The sequence below is a fragment of the Cupressus sempervirens genome, chromosome 3 (assembly GCF_028749045.1).
Source record: "Cupressus sempervirens isolate cs-2001-9-10 chromosome 3, ASM2874904v1, whole genome shotgun sequence".
Lineage (NCBI taxonomy): Eukaryota > Viridiplantae > Streptophyta > Pinopsida > Cupressales > Cupressaceae > Cupressus > Cupressus sempervirens.
The window spans coordinates 404,766,691-404,785,078 of record NC_143120.1 but is presented as its reverse complement, the minus strand read 5'-3'; the positions used below and the strand labels follow the sequence as shown (position 1 = coordinate 404,785,078).

Here is an 18,388-nt window from a genome sequence, read left to right as displayed (position 1 = left end):
TTTGAAAAAATTATAAGTTCTTTCGAAGATATTCTCTAAGTTTTTTCCAAATCATTTCTGCAACTTTATCTACAACCTGTTTAGGGTTTCAGTTTTGAGAAATCCGACTGTGATAAAAATCGTATTTTTTTTGAGAAATCTGCCTGAACCAAAATCGGTTTTCCTTATGCTGCAATTTGGTCTTCAGCTGCGGATTTCTACCATCATTTCTTAGCATGAATGTACCCTTTTTTGTTTGCTACAGACATCCCAGCAAGCTCACACGCAGTCTCTGCTTGAAGTCATGAATTTTTTTTTTGGCATTTTTTGCAGCCATTTTTGTAGACGGGGTTTGGCTGTTTTGCGCGCCTGCAATAGTGAAATCATACCTTTTTTTGCTCACACTCTCTCTTACACAGACGTCTCTGGTTGAGGGTCTCTTTCTGGAAATAAAACCGACCATTTTTTCAAGAAAACCACCATTCTTTTTGCAAATCCGACCTTCTAAGTTGCCAGCTAGGGTTTTGCATGAAACCCTATATTTTGAGCTTGGAAATTATTTTTGCTTGCAGATTCTTGGTGGGTTTTTTGAGAGCTCAACTGAGGAGTTGTTAGTTTTTCTAGGTGCCTCGTTTTTTCGTGTCTCAATTTTCGAGCCAGCGGTTCCAAAAACCGACAGCATATTCCTTTTGGGTTTTTCGAGCTCTCTTTTGGGTCACTCTTCATTTTTTTTGGGTCTTCCATATTTTTGTGTCGCAAAATGTGTCTTCACAAATTTTCATAGTTTTTCTTCGAAAAACGTGCCATGGCATCTCTGACAAATATTTTGGTCGAGCATAGCTCAAAATTCAATGGTCGAGATTATGGCACTTGGAAGTAGCAGATCATCGCAATTTTTGAATATCGGAATGCCGATCAACTTGTTCTGGGTGTAACGAAGCGTCCGACTTCTCTGGGTCTTGATCAAGATACATGGGATTTGAATAATCGAGAGCCTGTGATGCTTCTCAAATTATTCATGGCTTATGATCAGCTTTCTCAGATTCCATCTAGCAAGACAGCTGTCGAGATCTGGACACATCTCAAAGGTCTTCATGAGACTTCTAACAAAAGCAAAGCCTTCTTTTTGAAAAACACTCTGTTCTCTATTGTTATGGATGAGCACACCTCGCTCCAGGCACACCTAAATCAGATTCAGGAAATCCGTGATCAACTACTTGCCATCGGTTGCAAGATGGAGGAAGAGGATATTGTGGTTATCACTCTTCGGAGTCTACCAAAATCCTATGAGCATTTTATCAAGACTCTCAACATCACATCTTTTGGTGTTGATTTGAAGTTCACTGATCTCTACACATTGCTGCTTCAGTAAGATCGGTGGAAACAACAGTTTGATAGTAGCTCCAGTTCCACCTCCATCGAGCAAGCCTTTGCTGCAAAATCCTTTCAGAAGGATAAGGGCAAACTTTCAACGACCATCTTAGCAGATGTCTTTTGCTCTAACACCAGATGGTTCCAGAAAGAACATTCAATGCAACTATTGCCACAAGTTTGGACACATGAAGGTTGAATGTCAGAAATGCTTAGCTGCACAGTCTAAGCAATCAGGTTCGCAGCCCAAAGTTAACAGTGCAGAGCACATTGAGCAGGCGGAATCTGCCTTTTACGTCTTCATGGCTAAAAGCCCTGTAGATCATGTGAAGTCGTCTTCCTGGTACATTGATTCAGGTACCTCTTGTCATTTCACTCACTGCAGAGACTGGTTTACTGACTACCAGCCTTATTCAGACTATGTTATTTTTGGTGGTGAGAAGAGTACACGGTTGTCGGTAAAGGCAACATTCAGATTCAGTCTGTTGGGAGGAATCTCATATTCCTTGATGTGTACTACGTTCCAGGGCTGGAACTAAATCTACTCTCAGTCAGCTGCTGCGACATTCTCCAAACTTGGCAGTCACCTTCAGTTCACATCAATGCACCATCACTGATCGGGCCACTAAGTCTACTGTTGCAGTGGGTCTTGAGGATCATGGTCTTTTCAGACTTACTAATTTTGTTGATTCTTAGGACTTAGCTATGGCTGCTCGACGATCTTCTATTAGCACACTTTGGCATCAACGATATGGGCACTTAAATGTGCATTATCTCTCACAGCTTGCTTGGGATGAGCTTGTTCTTGGATTGCCAGAGATTCAGGCCCAACAGGTTGGAGTTTGTAATGCATGCCAAGCTAGGAAGCAACATCGCACACCTTTCACCAGTGGCGATTCTTGGCGAGCTTCTTAGGTACTTCAACTTGTTCATGCCAATATCTGCGGCTGTATGGCCACTCCTTCTGTTTTTGGGTCTAGGTATTTTTTGTTGTTTGTTGATGATTTTAGTAGAAAAATGTGGGTGTATTTCCTTTAAAAAAAATCAGATGCATTTCCTGTATTTCAAAAGTTTAAACCTTTAGTTGAAAAAAAGTCTGGGAAATCTATTGTTACTCTTAGATTAGACAATGGTTGGGAATTTTGTTCTAATGCTTTCTCTAGCTTCTTGGATACACATGGCATCAAACACCAGTTAACCACACCCCACATGCCACAACAGAAGTGTAGTTGAACGTCGGAACAGGACAATCACTGAGATGGCTCGTTCAATGCTCAAACACAGACATGTTCTGAAGCAGTTTTGGGCAGAAGCAGTTAACATTGCCATTTATCTGTTGAACCGGTCACCCATAGTGGCAGTCAAAGGTAAAACTCCGAAAGAGGCTTGGTCAGGTCGCAAGCCCAGAATCAGTCACTTGAAGGTTTTTGGCTCCCTTGCTTTTGTTTGGATCCCTGATGCCTCACACACCGAGTTGGATGCGAAGAGTTAGAAACTCATGCTTGCTGGATATAGCAGTCTTCACAAAGCCTACCGCTTGATCGATGTTGAGACATCTCATCTCATCTACAGTCGAGATTTGATGAGCAACGAGGACCATTCATGCCTGTTTCTCCTGTTCCTGATCTAGTAGACCAGCCTATGATGGCTCATGATTTGGGAGTTTAGGGCTTTCATTAGGTCCACCTGATGGGAGGGCTCCAATAGCTCCTATAGCTCTAGTTATTCTAGTGATACTTGTATAGACACCTCTGGCTTCTCCTGCAAGATCACCTCGCTTTGTAGATGCTTCACTTGAGTTTGATCTAAATTCTTATAATGAGGATCCTGTTGATCAAGCATCTCCTAGTACTAGTGTTGGTCATTCTCCTATCCGGCCTAAGTGGTTGGCTAAGACACTTGCTGATTTTCGTGATGATGAGCTCATTGATGGGAGAACTGCTCGAAAAAAGAGCAAAACTACAGGTTCTATTAAGTTTGCTCTTATGGCCAACATTCATAGTGTGTTTGAACCTCAAACATATTCCGAGGCTAAGGGAATTCTAGAGTGGGAAGAGGCCATGACATTTGAACACTAGAGTCTGTTGAAGAACAACACTTGGGTGCTTTCTGATCTTCCATGAGGGAAGAAACCCATTGGTTGCAAATGGGTCTACAAAATCAAATACAAATTGGATGGTACTTTGGATAAGTACAAAGCTCGTTTAGTGGCGAAGGGATTTTCTCAGCGTTAGGGCATTGATTAGTCCTAGCCATGGCAGTACAGTTTGGCTAGAAGGTCCATCAGATGGACGTCAAGAGTGCTTTCCTAAATGGTGATCTCCACGAAGAGGTCTACATGATGCAGCCTCCTAGTTTCAAGGTTGCTGGTAAAGACCATCAGCTTCTCAGATTGGTAAAAGCTCGCTATGGTTTGAAGGAGGCCCCTCGGGCATGGTACATAAAATTGATAAGTACCTCCGTGATCAAGGCTTCAAGAGGAGTTCTTCAAACTCAAATCTATACATCAAGACTACTGACAGTGACATTATCCATTTGGTTATTTAAGTGGATGATTTGATCATTACTGCCAGTTCGACATCTTTGATTCAGGGAATCAAACAGAATTTATGCCAGTCTTTTGATATGACTGACCTTGGGCTCATGCATTATTGCCTAGGTATTGAAGTTTGACAATAGTCTTCTGGTATATTCATCTCTCAGTCCAAATATGGCAGGGCCCTGTTAGACAATTTCTAAATGCAGGATTGTAAACCTGCATCTACACCTATGGAGAAAGGTCTCGAGTTATCAGCAAAGTCTGATTCTCCTTCTGTTGATGATACTACATACAGGCAACTAGTAGGCAACCTCATCTACCTCTCTGCTACTAGGCCTGATATTAGCTTCGTAGTCAGCTATATTTCACGCTTTATGACAACTCCTAAGGTTGATCATTGGATGGCAGCAAAACATGTGCTTCGTTATGTGAAGGGCACTTCAAATTATGGACTTTTGTACTCTAGAAGTTCGAATCCTAAACTTAGCGGGTTCACAGATTCAGATTGGGCAGGCACTGTTGATGATAAAAAGTCAACATCTAGATATGTGTTCAGTTTGGGATCCGGTGCAGTCACATGGACCAGTAAGAAGTGGCATGCAGTTTCTTTCTCTTCCACAGAGGCTGAATACAGAGGGATTGTCAAGGCAGGATGTGAAGCTATTTGGCTTTGTTGGATGCTTGGGGATATGCAGATGTCACCAGCAGGACCGACTACTTTGTTTGTTGATAACGAAGGCGTTATCAAGTGTAACATCCCAATTTTCGGGGTCCAAATTAACAACTAACACAGCTATAATTTCATTTTCATAGGAAGATTGTTAAATTAGTTTTCGATCATATGAAAGGGATTGACAATTAAAATCAGTTAAACAAAATTTCTTAACTAAAAACTTGAAACACCATCAAATGAAATCACTATAGAAATTGAAATCCACGTACCATGGAAACTGAGATCGAAATTCAAAACTAGGGATGCTTCTGCAACCACTCGGGTTAGTCCACAAATACATCTATAACAATATCACGAAATGACTTCCATCCAATATTGTTAAATCAAAATCAAATGACGATTATCATTAAATACCACTATATAAAATTAGGGCATCACTTACCATTGTAATCATTAGGGCATCGATTACCATTGGAATCTTGTAGGGCATTTGATACTGTTGTATTACTTAGGGCTTCCAATACCATTGATTCAATAGGGCTTCTGATACCACAGATTCAATTAAGGCTTTCGATGTCATCATATCATTTAGGGTTCCAGCTAGCACTCAATCAACTAGGGCTTCATAATCCTTTCCTTCCGATTACTTAACTGTGACAGTAACTCAAGAATAGAAATATACTTATATTCGTATAAATGGAAAACAATTCATGAATCTATCTCTTGCATCTAGGTGTAAAATATCGATAAGAATGAAATAACTCAATTTAATCTTACCTCATAAATAAAAGTGATAATACTTGTTTCCGAGAAACAATTGAATGCATAACTTATCTCTGTCTGACGCACGTCTGACATCTTGGGAAGAGGTGAAACATTGTCAGGGGCTTAACCACCCCACCTCAGACCACATCTTTATTCCCTCACAATCTCTAATGAGAAAGGTCCTCCCTACCATAGCCAAAAATACTTGACTCCGCACTTCCCTAGATGTGAACTCGCGGATGGAGTTTGACGTGAAGATGAAAGGAAAAACATATGATAAGCCTTTGAAGCCGATATAAATCTCAGAATTCTCTTTCTCAGCTTAAATGCATAAGCAAAACGTACAAGCAAGTGGTATTGGAAGTGTTACGGGTTTGCAGAGAGGAAGAAGTTATATCAAATACGATCAATGAGACTCTAATAAAATGGTTGCTTGGCTCTTTAGCTACCTTTAGTTTCAAGATTATAAACTAATTGAATTCCAAGATGACCATTCGAATACATCAAAAATTCAAATTTAACCATAAAATAAAAAGGTTGCAAGAGAAGTTGGAAAGATTGTAAAACAATTCGAATGCCAAATATAACATCAATTAATTATGCCAAGTGCTAATCGATTAAAAACAAGAATAATAAAAAGAAAGAATAAAGTCAGAAGATTATAATTCAAATGTTATTATATTCCAAATATTATTTTAATCTTATATTAATATATACATGTACACATCACTTTATTAAATTATTAAAATATAATGATGCTAAATCATTTTTATATTTAAATGCACGTATTTAAATATGAAAGATAAATTAAAATCCTTTGAGATACATTTATATTTTAACCTAATTATTTTAATTAAATTATTTATTTAAATAACTCATGCAGGCCCCGCAGATGTATCTTGTTTCAAGTCTAGGTCCTCTATCTATTTGCCCAGTGATGGTGATGCCCTGCCTAATTCTTTTCTGACAATGGTTTCGCCCTTTTCGACGTGTTTCCTGCAAGGAATTTCTGCGTAATTAAATTTATATTATCATAATAAATTATTTAATCATAAATATCACAATGGTTAACCATCTTCTCAATTCTATGAATTCATGATAAATGATCAACTAACTTGATATCTTCACTTGACATTATAATGAATAACTATCTTACCATTTCACCAGATTATAACAAATTAAACTGCCAATTGACTTCATGTGAACCTCACTGGCTATAATTCAAATTTAGTCAAAAATTGGGATGTAACATACCATTCCCCTTGTGGTTCATCGTCCTCGATGAACTTGAAATTGTAACGAACATTATAGAGGAGTATTTTAAAATTGGAATGTAATGTACCATTCCCCTTTGTGTTTCATCATCCTCGACGATCTTTGCAAATTAGACACTAAAAGAATATACCAAATACAAGATATATATATATATATATATATAGCATCGTGATATCATTTCTTTCTCAAAATCAAAATCATAATTGAAACTCAAGATCCATTTTTACTTCAAAGTTTTCATAAAGATACTTGCATGGTAACATAAAATTAAACACGTACTCACTTGAGTTCACTTTATCGTACTTTTGATCATCTTAGCATCAATTGAGTTGATTCTATTTCATGTTCCTGTCATACTCATGTAGGCACTCTCCATATCATTAGTTCGATTCGATATTGATATCTTCATTTAAGAGAATTTTCAAGGTTCAATGACATCTGGCATATGGCACTCATCAATGGGTAGATCATCCTTGCAAATTTACAGATCACCTGAAATAGGTTAGTGAATCCATGTTTTTCCATTTATGTGACTTCGGTCTTTTATGTCCGTCCCTTAACATTTCATTAGAACAATCATCTCATGATAGAATACAATAGCTTAATATGTAAAATCAACATCATGTGTATTATACATGTATAGCAATGTGTCAAAGGGTAAAAACATGATATACTAAGCAAGATATACATCAAATCAAGATCATAAGCATTTGAAACAATTCATAAGATTCTCATGGAGTGGCTCATCATTCATCTGTATTATTTGGAAGTTTATCTTTTCCATTTCAGTGATTTAGGCTTCCATGCCCATCTCGTCAAAGTTTACATCTGTAAACAAGCATTGATAGTTCCAATTATGCAAGTGTGTTTACTCCATACTGGAGCACATAATGGTCTTGTTGTTTAATCAACATCAGAAAGGATCATGGTTCATAGTTTTGTTTTCCTTCAGTTCAAGTTCAAATAGGTATCAATTTATTTCTGCCATTAATTGCATAAAGAATTATTTAGCCATCATAATGGATTTTTAATAACATTTTATCAAGATCATAGAAATTGTTTTGGATTGCGCAAGCCTCGGCCTTGAACCATACTCATCCCTCACACATTCTGATCTATTAGAATGGCTTCCTCGAGATGTTTATCAATCCGACCATCTGAGTAATTAGGTGGTTTGAGTGTCCCAGTAGTTATTCTCCAAAATAACTGAAGCGTCTAGACAAATAAAAAAAGATCACATGTTCGACACATCTGCTCATTTCTACCTCGGCCAAGGATTTCAAAGTTGGGTTTGCAAACCTGATCTCCACCACTCGACTTGCCAATCATTTTTATCTTCTTAATTATGTTTCATCTTTATGATACTATAGTTTATACATCTGTCCATTTGATATTATTTCAGCCTTCTCGGCTATTTTGAATGATTTTCCAGTTTTGATTGCAATATCCAGTTATGCAAATTAAATCTCTTTCAACATTGCATTTTTAGTTTCTTAAAAATAGTGTTGGACCCAAGGTTTTAGCGTTGAACCCAACACTTTGATACCATATGTAACATCCCAATTTCCGGGGTCCAAATTAACAACTAACATACAGTTATAATTTCATTTTCATAGGAAGACAGTTAAATTAGTTTTCGATCATATGAAAGGGATTGACAGTTAAAATCAGTTAAACAAAATTTCTTAACTAAAAACTTGAAACACCATCAAATGAAATTACTACAGAAATTGAAATCCACATACAATGGAAATTGAGATCGAAATTCAAAACTAGGGATGCTTCTACAACCACTTAGGTTAGTCCACAAATACCTCTATAACAATATCATGAAATGACGTCCATCCAATATTGTTAAATCAAAATCAAATGAAGATTATCATTAAATACCACTATATAAAATTAGGGCATAACTTACCACTGTAATCATTAGGGCATCGATTACCATTGGAATCTTTTAGGGCTTCTGATGCCGTTGTATTCAATAGGACTTCTAATACCATTGATTCAATAGGGCTTTTGATACCACGGATTCAATTAGGGCTTCCAATACCATTGTATCATTTAGGGTTCCAGCTATCACTCAATCAACTAGGGTTTCATAATCCTTTCCTTTCGATTATTTAACTATGACAGTAACTCAAGATTAGAAATATACTTATATTCAATATTCATATAAATGAAAAACAATTCATGAATCTATCTCTTGCATCTAGGTGTAAAATATCAGTAACAATGAAATAACTCAATTTAATCGTACCTCCTCATAAATAAAAGTGATAATACCTGTTTCTAAGAAACAATTGAATGCATAACTTATCTCTGTCTGACGCAAGTATGACATCTTGGGAAGACGTGAAACATTGTCACGGGCTTAACCACCCAACCTCGGGCCACATCTTTATTCCCTCACAATCTCTAACGAGAAAGGCCCTCCCTACCATGGCCGGAAATACTTGACTCTGCACTTCCCTAGCTGTGAACTCGCGAATGGAGTTTGATGTGAAGATGAAAGGAAAAATGTATGATAAGCCTTTGAAGCTGATATAAATCTCAGAATTCTCTTTCTCAACTTAAATGCATAAGCAAAACGTACAAGCAAGTGGTATTGGAAGTATTACGGGTTTGTAGAGAGGAAGAAGTTATATCAAATACGATCAATGAGACTCTAATAAAATGGTTGCTTGGCTCTTCGGCTACCTTCAGTTTCAAGATTATAAACTAATCGAATTCCAAGATGACGATTCGAATATATCCGATAAAATAAAAAGGTTGGAAGAGAAGTTGGAAAGATTGTAAAACAATTCGAATGCCAAATATAAAATCAATTAATCATGCCAAGTGCTAATCGATTAAAAGCAAGAATAATAAAAAGAAAGAATAAAATCGGAAGATTATAATTCGAATATTATTATAATTCGAATGTTATTATATTCCAAATATTATTTTAATCTTATATTAATATATACATGTACACATCACTTTATTAAATTATTAAAATAGAATGATGCCGAATCATTTTTATATTTAAATGCACGTATTTAAATATGAAAGATAAATTAAAATCCCTTGAGAGACATTTATATTTTAACCAAATTATTTATTTAAATAACTCATGCGGGTCCCGCAGATGTATCCTGTTTCAAGTCGCTAGGTCCTCTACCCATCTACCCAGTGATGATGATGCCTTGCCTAATTCTTTTTTGACAATGGTTCCACCCTTTTCGACATGTTCCCTGCAAGGAATTTCTCAGTAATTAAATTTATATTATCATAATAAATTATTTAATCATAAATACTCACAATGGTTAACCATCTTCTCAATTCTATGAATTCATAAATGATCAACTAACTTGATATCTTCACTTGAAATTATAACAACTATCTATCTTACCATTTCGCCAGATTATAACAAATTAAATTGCCAATTGACTTCATGTGAACCTCAACGGCTATAATTCAAATTAAGTCAAAAATTGGGATGTAACATCAAGTTAGCACAAATCTAGTCTTCCATGAACAAACCAAGCATGTGGATGTTCACTGTCATTACATACGACAGCTGATTGAAGACGGGACTATAGATTTGCAGTATGTTCCTACCACAGATTAGACTGCAAACATTCTCACCAAGCCTCTTGGTCCTGATAAGTTTGTCAAATTCAGAGGACAGCTTGGTGTGTTAGATAGATTAACCATTAAGGGAGGGTATTACAATAATATATAAGTCATCTATTATTAGTTAGTGGTTATCTATTGTAAATATCTAATAAGCTTTAGTTTTCTTTCGTTTTTTGCTTTCTCTAGAATAGAATGTTTCTATTCTTTACGATCGTTTCCTAAGGAAACATCGTCTCATTCTTTTGTATAAATTGACCTTTCAGTCTCTGTTAATATCAAGCAAGTATTTACCAATTACTTCCGTAATGACCCTTTCCCTTTCTTGTAAAAAAAGGGTAACTGAAGAAGGTTTGGAAAATGAAATCTAGGGAGGTTTTAGATCAAAATATTGCTTGTTGCATTTATGGCAATAAACTTCCTTTTGATCTTGTTAGATCACCATATTAGTGGAAAATAGGGAATGAAATTGCTACAAAACTTCTTGACCACAATAGTCTTGGGTATGAAAAGGTGTTTGCTACTTTATTGGTCAAATGAAAAGCTTCTATAGAGGCATCATTGGTGGCAATCAAGGATACATAGTCTGAAATAAGAGCGTCAATCATTTTTTTTGGATGAAAAGATTGTAAAATTGTAGTAATAAATTTTATTGTAGCTTGCCTTGAAGGGATGATGTTTCGTAATGTAGTGGATTGTGAGGGGAAAGTGTGGAACTTCATTGCTAATGTCTCATACTATCCTTTGAGATTGTGGGCCCCAAAAATTTGTAGGTTAACTATTCTCATACTTCATAAGCAAAATATTGGCACACAGATTTAGTGCATCAAAGGAATCTACATGAAGAGCATATTCAAATGATTTTAATATACATAGTTCAAAATCTCGTTTTCTACTACTTATTGTCAAGGCAAAAAAAGTTTTCTTGGCAAATATTGGAGATAAATCGGTAACTTCTTGGGAAAATATCATGAATTTTAAATCATTCGACAAGGCTCCCAAACATTGCTTCTCTCCTCCAAACACTAAAAATTGCACAATAATAGGAAACTAGCTGGGTGTCATAGTTTTACTGTTTCTGCCCGCGAGAAGTATGCTAGTTAACATGAGAAGTGGTCAACTTCTTGCCGAGAAGTTCAAGACTTCTCAGCTAGAAAATCTTGTTATTTCTCATTTTGTGAAACTTCTTGCTAGAAGCTGAGATATCTTCCACTTCTCAGTGAGAATTTAATCTGTGGTAATATATACGTCACAAAGACCATCTTCAACTTATAGTTGGTAAAGGTAATTTTATTAATACTTTTAAAGGTTGCAAAGAGTTGACTCACATCACATGCAACAATGTTGAAATGACTTGTGAAGATGCAAGAAACTTTGAGTGCTATGGTTGTAAACTACCTTTCAAGCATGTGGTGTTAATCAAATTTAAAAAGAGTTCTAAAGGTCAAAGCATCAATCCTTGATGATGAGTGGTAGATTTGTGTGGACTATGTTGAGTTTCATAGAGCCCGCCGTAAGTACGATTAGGTATGTTGATGTGGATCAGACACGTTTGAGTGAAATTTATGACTCTATGGTTGAAAACTGATCGTAATAGAAGCCAATGAGAATGAATCCTTAGAAGCATTATACAAATGGGTGCTCATTGATAACTATTGTAACCAGATGACCAAGTCCATGCATCTCCTCACATTTTCTTTGCCCCCAAAATTTTATAAGAGAAAGAAGTTTTTTTTTTTCTCAAGGAGGGTGGTTACCATATAGAGATGAGATGGTTTTTGGGTTCAAGCCCACACTTAGAAGTACTCCTAGATGTATACATACAGTGTATTTGGTCTCTCTGTATCTTAAAGGATTCACGACTTTTGAACTATTGAAGAATTATATCAGAAATGTGCTTATGAATGGGGGTTAATAAATGGCCAAGATTCTATTTACCTATAACCTATTACAATAAAAATTTAATTCTCAATCATGTATTTTTAAAAATGTTTCTTTTTCTGCTACTAGTTATAATTTATGATTTATATTTGCAAATGTTGAATTAAGTTTTATGTAAATTCAATAAGATGTGAGTTCTTTAGCTATCAGCAGAATTGAAGGACACAGTCATTTATCCACTTAATTAAGTACAATTGGATCCAATGAAAGTTGAGAATTTGGTATGTGTATGTCAACTTGTGTCTTGTCACATAGGATGCATCATTACAATGAGGGAGCAATGAGAATTTGAGATTTAAGTCATGAGTGAGCCTACTTATTAAACAACTTCCCATAGTGTCTTTAGATGAGGCAAATTCTACTTATGACATGGTTGGTTGCAGTGGCATTGTGGTTCAAACCAAATGATAACAATGATGCTCTTGATGAAGAGGAATGAAGTTTATTGATTGTAGTTATCATTTTGTGTTGACATTTAACTTAAGTTACTGGTTTGAGTATTATTCAGCTTTGGGTTTGAAGGTTTTTCCAATTTTGGTTTGTTGCTAGGTTGTGATGGAACTCTAATTTTTAGAGTCTCCATTTAGGAAATGATGGTGGAGAAGATTGTTTATTGATTATGATATATACATTTAAATAATATACAAAACTGAAGATATCTATACAATAGTATGCGATGCTATCATGGTGAGCACACGAGGACTGCAATCTAAAGATGTTATTAATAAAACTTTACAAAAATTTACAACAAACAAATATAACAGATGTAACAGGGTATACTGTAAATATTCAAAGGGCAATACCAGTAACTTCTCACACTTATTCAGATTAAGAGTGTGCAAAGTGGTCAAGCTTACCCAGGCTGTCTTAAGGGTTAAGATTGTCTAGAAGAATCTGAAGAAGAGGCTTTCTAGAGCCTTCCATTGTACAGTCCAGATTAGATGTAGAACATTCTAGGATATAGAATAGTCTAGAAAAGGAGTTTCTAGATTTTGGTATTACATGTATAAATATGTGATGTGCACATACAAGCTGTGCATTGTTAGAAGACATTTGAAAATCTGATGTATGTAAGCAAGCTAGATTAATATATTGTTGTTTATCAGTTATATATCTTTGTTCTTTGGCTCTGTTTTGCCCTGCTTTCTACATTACAGCAGTTATTACTTTGGTTTTTATGTTGTGCATGGCCTGTTTTAACAGGCTGGAAGGCATCATCATTTAGGAGATTTGCAATGATACACATGCCAGCAAGTAACAAGGACCTCAGCCATCGAATCAAACATAAAAATTCCAAAAATAAACATCAAGGATATATACAAATCTCCAGGTGCGTTGGTGATATTCAGAAATTTGCAGAAGTTGGGACATGTTGTGGATAAATTTATAAGAATATCAAACAATAGCGGTTCTCCACTATACTCCTGTCAATCTCCCTCCTTCCTTGGCGGTGTGCTGTAACTCATTTCATACAAAAATCAAAGACACAAAATCAGAATTGAAGAACTACTTGATGCTTCAAATTTGGGAGCCCTCCAAGACGTGGAACATCCATTTCAGTCATAAGGAAGCCACAGGAAGCCGCAGGAAATTAGGAAGCAAGCTGCAGGAAACTGCAAGGAAGCTGTAGGAAACAGCAACGTAGGAAGATGCAGGGAACCAGAAAGCAACAGGAAACCGGATCGGACCCACAGACAGCAACAGGGCATCAAGAAAAAGCAAGCTGACCAAGAGCATTAGGGCATCACGGGTAACAAAACCCTTTTATTTTATTGGCATCGAGATATCAACCGATAAGTCCAAGTGCCCCACTCAGCAATCATTTTCTTACACATTGCTCTCCCCAAAATTGCTTTGTTGATTCCATATCATACGTGAGCATGCACAAAATTTCTACACTAAAATGTGTCACTAACTAAACAAAACGTGAAAACCATAAAGAATCTATAATAAGACACCAATGGTAACCACATGGTTCTCAAGGAAGGAATAAATGGGAGATCACAGAAGCCCCAGTAGGGTTTCATACTGATGAGAAGATACTTGCACAAGTCTCATCGATCGATCAACCAAAGATAAGGGAGGCACAGTTAGAACTAAATGGGTTCATTGGGCACAACACAGGATTTGACAATAATAGTGTGGCAGGGAATCAGATGATCAGTGCACCCGTAATAGCAGAACAACAAGCAAGTTTGGGGGAGGCTGCTGAACACAACGACATCTGTGGCAACAAAGGCATGGTTCTGACACAAGGGGATAGTTTAATACAAAACAACATCATCAAGTGGAATCAACGGAGGTTCCTCATTCTTCTAGGACCCTCAACCAGACGAATAAGTTCGTTTAGTCTTGGAGTAACAAATGGCAATCTACCCACAAACATTTTTGAGCTTTCCACAAGTCAGCGGACCACCTACAGGAGGAAACTACATTTACGTGAATGCCAAGTAGTATAAAAGAATGATCAGACAAAGAAAGATACGAAAGATTAAATATGCAAAAAAAGGGAAGCTCGCAGCTTTACTTCCGAAACCGATACTACACGTCCCAAACAGTACAAAGGCAGGGGAATAGAGTTTGAGGCCAACTGAAATCTCTGAAACAGTTAAGCGGTTTAATGATATCAAAGGTAGAGGGAAGACAAATAATTCTTAGGCAATGGACACAGTGGAGGATGGGCTGTCAAATAATTATAGCCCCACGAGGACACCCATGACGTGGTACCCAGACATCTTTGTGAATGACTTGGTAGCTATGAAAGAGAGGGTGTGTGGACTTGAAGAGAGGAGCCAAATAGAAAGTATCACAATGAAAAGAGTCACCGAAGATAACTGGAAACTAGCAATGGAGGCCAAGTCGCTTAGAGAACAAATTCAACAATTGTAATTTAATATGGAAAAAGGAGAGTATGAATTCATATTGTTAAGGAAAGAGGTAGGGGAAAATAGGACAGCGACAAGTATCACGGAAGGAGGGGCTAAGGAAGGAGACAAAAACCCGCAAATGAAAAATATACAAGATGCCATGGCCAATATGGAAATAAAAGAGAATCAACTCAGAGAGCAAATCGAAGAAGTTAGATCATGGGCTAACATAGTAAAGGGGCCATCAAACACTTCTATTGACAACATAGAAAAACAAGTTCGGAGGTAGATTAGAGAGGAAAAAGCAAGACGTGAGAAAGCAAGAAATATCGTCATCAAAGGGCTACGAGACTATAGAAAAAAGTAAAACACAACAGATCTAGTTAAAGACTTCTTTAAAGACCAATTAGACTGGCATGGAACAACCATACAAGCACATAGAATCAGAAAATGGATAAGAGGAGGCAAGGACAAACATGTTAGAGTGACAATGATGGATACAGGGGACAAAAACATCTTAAGTAATAGGAAATTTCTCATAGGCACACACATATATCTTGATGATGACCTCACCTTAACTCAGCAGGAAGAAAGAAGGAAGGAATGAGAAAAAGTGAAAATAGCAAGAGAAAACGACAAATGGGTGTGGCTACAAAATGGCAGAGCCCAAATTAGTGACAAAATCACACACAATAAATAGGAACTCGGGCCCCTAGGAACATATAACTATAGTCAGCTTGAACTGTAGAGGTTTTGGAGAGAGGACCTGGGTTAGGGCCAATAGCTAAAGATAATGACATCATTATGCTTACCGAGACCCATGAACATGATGGATGTGGGGTTCTAGATTTTGAGGGGTATAAGAAGGTATCACTGTGGAATGAGAAGATAGAAAATGGTAAGGGGCATGGAGGCATCACGGTTCTAATTAAAGAAACTTGGACCAGATTTATAAACTTAGAGAAAGAGGATGTAAATAAGCAGTATATATAAAAATAACAGAGAATCAGATTTTTACAATGGTGGTTGTCTGCTACTTCGCCCCAAAAGGCTCAAAAATGTATAAAAACATAGATTGGATCAAGAAGACCCATTGGCTGCACTCAAAAAAGACATAGCTTCCTTTAGCTCTCTAGGGGAAATAATGATAAAAGGTGATTTCAATGCTAGAACAACAAACAATCAAACTCTCAATCTCAAGGAGAGTTACAAAGAAAGCAGAGACCCAGTTTGGCTAGAAGAAGAAGGGACACAAAAGTGGGAAAGATCATCATAGGATAGCACGGGAAAGGTATCACTTTGGGGCTGAATTACTAGGCTTATGCTGCCTATACAACATGGTCTTATGCAATGGTATGGAAAAGTGGCCTAAATTAGGTGGAATCACATGCAAAAGACACAATGGGCAAAGTGTTGTAGATTATGTCATATGCTCGCAAGACTATGTCGCAAAGATAATTAACTTTGAGATAGAGGATTGCCCCATGGAGCTAAAATCTAACCATAACCGCATCTTGATAAGGGTAGCCACTCACTTTGAAGATCAACATATTGTCTCAAAACCATTACAGAAGAGGAAGATGATTCCGACCAGCAAAGTTCTAATGACACAAGAAAACCATAATATTTTTCGAGACTCTCTTTTGCGGCTGTCTAGGGTTTAGGGAAAGCATCTCAAGTCTGATAAACAACATTCCATGGACACGAATAATCTTGTTATTACTATCATTAAAGCCCTAGAGGAGTGTAAAAGATCTTAGGCCACAAGAGAAGCCAAGAACACTTTTCCGGCCAATCCATGGTTTGATGAGGAGTGCAAAATGACAAAAAGGAATTGGAAAAAGAACATCAACAGAGAATGTAGAAAGGAATATGATCAGCTGATTAAAAAGAAGAAAGAGGAGTATGTGAACATGAGAAGAATCGAGTTGATTAATCTTGGTAAAAGCAGCCCTAGAAAGTTTTGGAAAGAGCTTCAGCAAAGAAAAACATAGATAGAGAACAACATCACAAGAATCAAATGGCTGGAATATGCCAAGACCCTCTACAATTGTGATTTAGCAGAACATAGAACCATGGTAACCAAGACTACAGGTGAGTTATTCAGCCAGAAGGATATTATTCAACACATAAGGAGGTTAGCTGCTGGTAAAGAGCAAGATATAGATGGGCTGCAAGCTGAATACTTAAAATGGGGTGCTGAAACCCTGACACCACACATCACTAAGATTTTCAATAGTGTCAACAGAGAAGGCTTCCCTATAAATTAGACAACAAGTGTGATGATCCCACTCCACAAAAGCGGTGATATAAACAACCCTTCTAATTACTGAACCATCCATGATCAATCCACTCTTTGGAAAGTTATTTGGCAGCATGGTAGAACAAAAAATCAGCAAATGGATTGAAACATAAGGCAAAAGAGCAAAAGGGCAAGCAAGCTTTAGACCGAAACACTTTATTGTAGATCACGACATCACTCTCAAATACTTGATAGAGAAAGTTTGGGACACTTTGGGGGCCGAGGTTTTCTGTTGTTTTGTGGACTTAAAAAAAACATTTGACACAGTGCCGCGTAACAAACTTTGGAACAGAATGGAAGAGTTGGGAGTTCCTAAAGAACTTAGGTCTGCTGTTCACAGATTGTATGAGTAGGTCAAAGCTAAAATTAGAATGATGGAAGGGCTATCAGAGGATTTTGGTAGCAATATCGGGGTTAAGCAAGGGTGTTCGCTATCGCCAACTTTATTCGGGCTCTATATTGACAAGTTAGAAGAATGGATAAACAAGACCAATGGTGAGGGGGTACAGTTGGCCCACTTTGTGATAAGATTGCTCTTTTATGCAAACGATCTCATAATACTTGCTAGAACGGCTAAAGGTTTGAAAGAACACTTGAAAGCACTAGAATGTTTTTGCCATGAAGTGGAAATGCAAGTGAACACTAGCAAAACCAAAGTTATGATCTTCTCGCTTAAGAAGAATAGGGGTATACAGGACGAGTTTTTGTTTGAGGGTAACCCTCTTGAGATTGTGGAGGAGTACAAATACTTGGGCATAGATTTTCATAACAAACTCAATTGGGATACATGCAGATCAAAAAGGATCCAAGGGGGTTGGAAGGCGTTATATTCTTTACAAAACAGGTGCAGGAACGCAAAATTATGGGTTTGGACGACCATGAAAACTCTTTTTGGTTTGCTGGTCACTTTGGTTATTCTATACGGATGTGAAGTGTGGGGTGGTAGTATGTCCGAACGGAAATGGCGACAGGTAGAAAGAATTCAAAAACACTTCATCACATGCAATCTTAAAGTCAAGACCACGGTGCCATGTGAGATCTTATTGGTGGAGGTAGGT

At 37.0% G+C, this 18,388-nt stretch overlaps 1 protein-coding gene across 3 annotated transcripts in view; it reads left to right on the top strand.

The window, feature by feature from the left end:
- The window catches only part of FIP2 (potassium channel tetramerization domain-containing protein / pentapeptide repeat-containing protein), a 165,635-nt gene that overhangs the window by 58,994 nt on the left and 88,253 nt on the right, over positions 1 to 18,388 (top strand). The gene's annotated exons all lie outside the window — the stretch shown is intronic.